An 8,045-nucleotide genomic window follows, 5' to 3' on the forward strand; every position below is an offset into this window, starting at 1 on the left:
TCCCGCCGTTTTCTGTACCAGAATTATTTTTTCGGCGACGACTGGTTCATCGGCTGGCCCGACTTGGCAGGGTTCTGGAACTGAAAGGGTCTGTATGACTGTTACCAACGGGCGAACCCATCTACTTATTCCCGAATCGCTTGTTATGATTGTAAAACAAACTCCCAGAAGTCTCTAGGAATGATACATTGTTGAGGGAAAGTTTTATTATATCATGTACGTGTGACCGTATGGGGTCTCAAAGTGTAGTGTAAGATCGGATGGTATTATTTCTAGTAGATGCTTTCCGGTCGTCGGTACGTGCGATATTATTGTGATTGCGCGGAAGCCGAACGGTGTATAGTGGTCATGTCATTAGCGACAGTGGTGTGGTGGTCATGTCTTGCCCACCAGGGTATTATGATCACGCGGTAGCTTATTGCTGTTGTACCGATGTCACATAGTGATTAGATATGAGTCTGAAGTGGGATGGTGAAAGGATCCCGATCTACAAGGAATGCCCTGGTATTCCAGGGAATATCTGAATATCTTTATAGGTGAGACGAGAGGAGCTCGGAGAGCATCTATATGACGCAAGGAGGGCTGAAGGAGGTCGGGATCTGCGAATACCAAGAGTAATCCTAGAATAGGCGGATGGACGTATGTGGTTGGTTGAAGGAGTGTTGTTCTCGGTGAATATCTTATCACATGTTAAATTCATTGGAATGAAGGACAGTTTATTATCTTTGTAAATTTAAAAGTGTTCTTGTAATTTGACCACCGCGCCTCTCATTCGATTTTTGACAGTGGAACCATCCCGGTTGTCAACAATGGCCTCAGCTTGAACTTCAGAAGTCGACCGCGTCTCGGATAATGCCCCACCTGACGACGACCCACAGGTGGGTATTTGGAGTTTCCCCGTGGTTTTGCGTTTTGTTTCTGTGGCTTTTTCCCCTTGATATCCGCACAGGCCTTTTTAATTTCCTTGACATCCTTGACTTTTTCCTTGATGTTATGCCCGTAAAGCCATTCGTCCGCAAGCATTGAGTCCACCACCGGTTTTACATTTTTGTTTAATTGTGGTATGATGAAAGATTTTCTAGTCACTGACTGTTGATGAAAAACGTGAATCAGGATTTGACCCGCATGGCTTATTATATATGTAAACACTTCTTCATCCAAACCTTCCTCTGGAGAATCTGTTAGTATAGATACAGCAGCACTCAGCACCGATATGACTGTGCCTACAAAATTCTGAGTTATTAGAAAATGTTGGTCTCTTTTCTTGGCGATGTCTGTAAGAAGTGCCGCTATTTCAAAATTTAATTTATGTGCTTCTGTGAAGAATTCTCCCTTTCTATTATATACTTCCAAAATCTCTTTTTTATTTTTTTCTGGGAGACCTTTTTTCCACTTCAGCCATGTGTTTTTTAATTCTAGACAGTATTTAACCTCTTTAAATTTACAATCATTGGGGTCTGTTTCCAAGACCCCAATTGTGATAATTGCGTTCTTGTTTAACATAATCACAAGATACTCTGTAAAAGGTCGTATGATTCGTTAAATACTTTATTTGTAAGTTTATATTGTTCTTTTTGAACGTTTACCAGTGCCTCTACTGCCTTTGTGAGGTTATATATTTGATCCTGTAATTTTTAAACTTTTCATCCCATTTTGACTTGCGTTCTCGTGAACGCGATCTGGATCGTTTCCTTTTCTTAATGTGATCCAACATTTTAAGTCTCTAAACCGTATTTAAGCACTTTTTCACTATTTTAATTGTTACACATAAATTTAACATGCAATGATTCTAACACAACGAAACAATATGAAAATAGATGTCGCAGTAAGAGTAAGATGACGGAAAGGTGCGTTATTTTAAAATAGTTATAGGCTAAACTCTGAGATGTAAAGCATGACAAAGCATGACTACAATATTATCATTCGAGAACGAGACATGAAATGTAATGAAGATCAACCTGTAATTATTATTATATACACTCCTAATCTTTGAAAACATTATATAATAATACATTTAAATTATAAGAATTAAAATAATCAGGTGTAATTATTAATATTATTAATATTAATATTATTCTAAAAACTAAATATTATAAATAAAAAATGTTATTTATTATATTAACATTTTTTGTTAAAGAAATCATCAAACTCAATGCTTAGTTAAATTATCAATTTTAAAACGTTATGTGAAATTGAACAATTTTAAGGGAATACTTAAAATTGTATACATTCAAAGAATTGACTACTGAACATTAATGAATTTTACAACCTAATAGTTGAACTACTTGGTTGAAAATTAATTTTTTGTTCAAGATTTATCATTTCAGTTGAAAGTTCATCTCTTTTGTTCAAAAATATTTTTTTTATGAAAAATTTATTTGTTTGACTTTAAATCATTCTTTTTTTTGTTGATACTTCACGGAGAAAAATGGATGTTCAAACGTAACATCCAGCTTTTTGGAGTTAACATATTTGATGTTTAACTATAGGTCAACAATTTGGATGTTTGAAGTTAGCATCTGTAGATATTAAGAAGTGAGATGTTACTATGGAACATCCAAAATGTTTAACTGAAATATCCGAGATATTAAATTTATGGTCGATCAGATGATACATGCAGTCAAGTTGAGGTTATGTGTAATATTTTCAATGCAAAAAAAAATAAAAACGCGATAAGTAAGCGAAAAACGAATGATATGTAATGTGCAGTTAACATTCTATTTATTTTAGGTTATTAGAAGTCAAATTTGATTTGAAGTTTATAGCATTTTGTCAAATGTGTTCATGTCAATATAATGATATAACCTGCAATTTAAGATCATACTTCCTTGTGTATACAGGCAGAAGTCGTTAACCAATTTTAATTAAAGATAGCATTTATTTTTATTTTTTTGAAATGTTCCAAAATTGTAATATTCTGCAATTGTTATATCGAAAATATAGAACCGAGAAATTTAGTTAAGAGATTTTAATGCACAATGCGCATGCGCTCGGGCGATTTTAACATCTGAATGTATTTCGGTTTAACATACAAGTATTTTTACCCCTAACATCTCAAAAAAATAGTAGATCTTTGGTATGAATATCTGCATGTTAGGTGGCACAATCTTACCTTTTGAATACATACATTTAAACATCCATTTTTCTCCGTATTTATCATTTTAGTTGGCTACACTGTACAAAAAGATTTGTGTAAAATTACAAAGTTTCGGAAATTTAAATATTGTATCACTGTAAATATCACACACTTCACTGTGTGATTTTACCAATGTATGTGAAATTACATCCTCTAGCGATGTAAATAAAAGGACCCTCGAACAGCAGTGTAATATGACACACTCGATAAAAATAAAATTACACATTCCTTCGTACGAACTTTACATTCAGAAGGGAAAATTCAGTCGCAGCGTGTAAAAATACCATGCGTCGGTAAAATCACTTTCCTGTCATTGAAAATTACATCGAGATTTTTAATTTGACCAAAGATCTTTAATTTTACCCTGGCGGAAACTGTAAAATTTTTTATTTATAATTAATTTAAAATTTAGAATAATTAATCAAATAATATGTGAATACGAAAGCATCTCTCGTGTTCGTTGTTTATCGATGCCTTCATCCTTCAATTTTTGAGCATTTTTATTTTTAATGCGAGGAAATTGGCCGCTATGTTCAACTTTTTTGACAGCTTTCACACAAAGTAGACCGAATCCGAGTTATTCCGATTTTGCCTTTTACATTTTCTGCTATTGAAACGGAAAAAATGCGGTCATTCAAAGCGTATATTTCATATTTTTTTACGGAATATTTAAACATAAAAAAATACCCATAGTATGTTATGTGTTTTAGGTAAGTGATAACGTATCCTGCTTGTGTTTCTTCAATCTCCATGAAATTATACGAAGTTTGAGCTTTCGAGTGTTCGAAACCTGTCGCCCTGATAAATTTTATTTTATTGTTTCACGTAATGAATTTTACAGTTTCGCATGTAAAATTATCAGCCGAATTGGAATATCACAATAGATTCGTAAAGTTACTCCGATACACGAGGGTCCTTTTATTTACATCCAAGAGAGTTGTAAACTTCAATAGATTTTTTTACAGTGTACTTATCCCTTTTGCTCAAAATTAATTGTTTTGTTGAGAATTAATTTTTTAATCTGCAAATTCAACTATTGCATGCTTGCTGGAAAATGTATTTTTTTAAATGTAACATTCTTCTAGGTATTTAGGTTGAAACTCATGTATCTTGTTAAAAATTAACTTCTTTTTTTGTTGAAAATGAATTTTTTTACTGGCAATTCAACTGTTGCATTTTCGATTAAAAATTATATTTTTTGTAATTGTCAATTTAACTATTTCGTAGTATGCAAATATTTTAGAAAATCAACTGTTGCATTTTCAACTATACTACAGAAAATTTCTTAATGCTCTAGCAAGATGTCGAAATAAAAACTATTATCTGCAATAACTTATTCTAATATTTATCTTTTTATTGCAAGTAATATCGTTAGAATCGCAAAAAACGTACGTTCCGAATATAATATTTTTAAATCCCTCATTTCGCAATTAGACAATTTTTATGTTTCGTATTTTATTCCTCTAACTGAGAGCATAAAACTTTTGCATCCTTTAGCAATGATTTATGACCAAATGTGTATACAAATATATACAAACCACTCCCAAAACATCACTGTTAAGATTTTTTAAAGGCGTACTACCACTTCTGAAAACATTTTTCACGTACGGAATAAAAATGTAGGCAAAATTAATATTATAAAAGTTAGTTTATTGATATTTCTTACAACCGATGAAATACTATATTCATGTGCTTCTATTTAAATTGTACTTTTTATCCTATTTAAGGATGTATACTACGTAAATCAATCTCAACTTCAAAGAATAATACAATAAGATGCATCCTTGATGATTAGGATTACATAAAAGTTGTAACTTTTTCTAAGGAGAAAGCAGAAAATAAAAGTCTAAATTACTACAGCTAAATCAATCGTTTTTACCGCAATTGTTTTTCTTAATTACGCACAGAAGCCTCCTTTAAAATTATTAGACATTCATAACAGATCTACTTTTACGGATTTTACCAATCACTTTAATGATAGGCAACTTTTGAGATTGATAATACGTACGGTATACATCCTTAATTATTATTATTCTATTTATTTGACTTAATCTAGATATTCTATTACCTAATCCTTAACTTTCAACTCTAGAAATTTTTCATTAAAACAATAAAACAATATGATCAATCCTTGATGATTAGGCTTATATAAAAGTTGTATTTTTTCTATAAGGAGAAAGCAAAGAGTAAAGAAAAAACAAAACAATTTTCTCTCATTCCGATTCATAAATACGAAAACTATTTTTAATATACTCGTAATTTGATTGTTCTTTTGAAACGAGTTTTAAAATATGCTGCCCCATAAATTATCACACATTAATTATTACACATTATTGTGATGAAAATGTTGTCACAGGCTTATACTGCCCAATATGTCGAAGGCATTTTGGGTTAGAGTTGGATTTTTATTTGATCATTTGGCACGGGGCTGTCCCGTATATATCATCAGTCACGGTCGCATTTTTATAATGCAATCAAGTGATCTGATGAGAGCAAGCAATCTGCCCAGACATATTGGACAAAGCCTGGTTTTTACCTCATCATTGACGGACTACATTCCAGTCATAGTACACGATGGGGGGACCTACAACTTAACGTGGGTTCCGAACCACGAAAACCTCGGTAAAGGTACATTAAAAATTTTCTAGAGGTACCGGCTCAGGGATCGAACCCCGGACCTTTGAGGTGAAGTCCGAGTGTCTACCCAACTGAGCCACATTATTATTATTATTATTATTATTATTATTATTATTATTATTATTATTATTATTAAAAAGTTAGTATAAGTATGGCCTTTTCGGCCCGAGGAATTCAGAATTAGAACAAAAAGAGGATTACCCTATATAAAATAATATTTAGGAACCTTAATTATTATCAAAGGAATAATATAATTTAATGGAAATACACATTTTACTCCGAATGCTATGTTTTTTGTGCCTCATATGTCTACTTCAATATTTCATGACAATAATTATTATAGCACTTGTTTAGTTACGAATACTTCAGCTTTTCTCGTTGCTGCCCATTGCTCGTTTTTTTGTTGCGCATATGCAACACTAGTTGACACTAGAGCTGGAGAGTGCAAAACATAAAAAGTTATGATATATGTGCCGGGAAGTTTTCGTTAACTTTTGTGTAACATTACTTCAGTTATCTCTCCCAATCATTATGCGCCCAATGTTTCAATCTAAACATACACCCGGCGCACACTTATTTACTTCAAGCAAAATTTCACTTCAGTTATTGCTTCCGAGGCAACTCGGCTCTTGAACTGGGACGCATCAATTCGTTCATCGGGGTATTTGGCACGTATTGATGTTTCATGGGGGTGTGTTCGTTCATGGGGGTTTGTGGAGCCGAGCTACGTTTTGGCAGAATAATTTATTTAGGATTCGGCTTTACGTTACCAGAAGGTACATATCCAGTTTCTTTGACACCCATTGAGAAAAGCTGGTCGAAATTCACAGATGTTATCGTTGCTTGATGGTTTCTTTTCTTTTTCAGGATAACAGGATCTTCTGGTAAATGATTGGTTCTGTATAGTGGTCTAGCGAGCAAAGTAGCGTCCTCATATCTTCCAATTATATGAGAATTGTCTTTACTGTATTTCATTCTGTCTATCCCCCAATCAACTGGTGTATATTCGTACTGCACATGTTTTTTCCCTAGTTGGACCTTCTCTTTGTAGTAAACCTTTGGATAGGTTAGAGCGAGTAGATCTTCTTTTGCCGAATGGGTACTGGTACTAGTTCCTGCGTCTTCGGGTCGGCCCTCTTCTCCCCACAACGATGTGTACGCTAGAGATAAAGCTAATTCTATAAGAAGACAAAAAAATTTAAGTGTTTTAATAGTCCCGGTTTTATCCCCCGCATATCTTGAATTTTTTACATTATCATCAAGAGAAGGTATTAGATTTGTGTACAATTTGACCCCCCCCCCCCCCCCCCCCGTTTTTGTCAAATGTCCACGTTTTGAGATCCCCTGAATCCGTAAAACAGGTTTTTACGAATGGTTATGGCTGTCTGCGCGCGCGCGTGTATGTGTGTGCGCGTGTGTGTGTGAGTTTGCGAGTGCGTGTTTCTTTTCTAGTGCCTCACAAGATTTTTCAAACACCTTTTTGATTTTTCTCAAAAAGTTGAAAATTCAAAATTTGATCGTACCAAAAATTTTCGAAACCACATTTTTTAAATATTTCTAAATTCTATGTACAATTATTCATAGTACTCAGAAACTCAAATAATTTATCCCTTTGACTTTTTTCTGTAAAAACAAAATTATCAGAGTTAGAGCATTTTAAAAATCCAAACAAACAAACTAAAATGATCATTTTTAACCAAACAACGCACAACATAAAAAAAGCCACGAAAAGAAAAACGTTGCTTTTTGAAAGCCCTACAAGCTTATGATAACAACTTTTTTAATTTGGTCGAGAAGTTGAACACTGCAAATTTGATTGTACCAAAAATAGTGAAAAATCCAAAAATTCCATTTTTTGGCCAAACTAGGCAAGATACGAAAAAAATTAAAAAGCTGAAATTGCGCGCCCTGGAAAGACCTACAAATTTATAGCAAATCATTATTCGATAGGATGCGTAGATTTTGTTTTTACTCGTAAACAAAAACATTAGATATAAAAAAAATATAATTTTTTTGGACTAGCGACACAAGCTTCGGAAGAAAAGAGAGAAAACTTTTCATCCAAAAAAGGACTATAATTTCTGATAGGATACATAGTTTTTGCTTTAGACGTAAAAATTAGCATGCAAAATAAAAATATTAAATTTTTTTGAAATGACACAACGTACAAACTAAAATTATCTGGAAAAAAATGTTCGCCTTAAAAAATCTATTAATTTATTATTAATCATTTTTAGATAGGACGAGTAGATTTTCTTTTAATTGTAAAAAA

The sequence above is a fragment of the Belonocnema kinseyi genome, chromosome 2, assembly GCF_010883055.1.
Source record: "Belonocnema kinseyi isolate 2016_QV_RU_SX_M_011 chromosome 2, B_treatae_v1, whole genome shotgun sequence".
NCBI lineage: Eukaryota > Metazoa > Arthropoda > Insecta > Hymenoptera > Cynipidae > Belonocnema > Belonocnema kinseyi.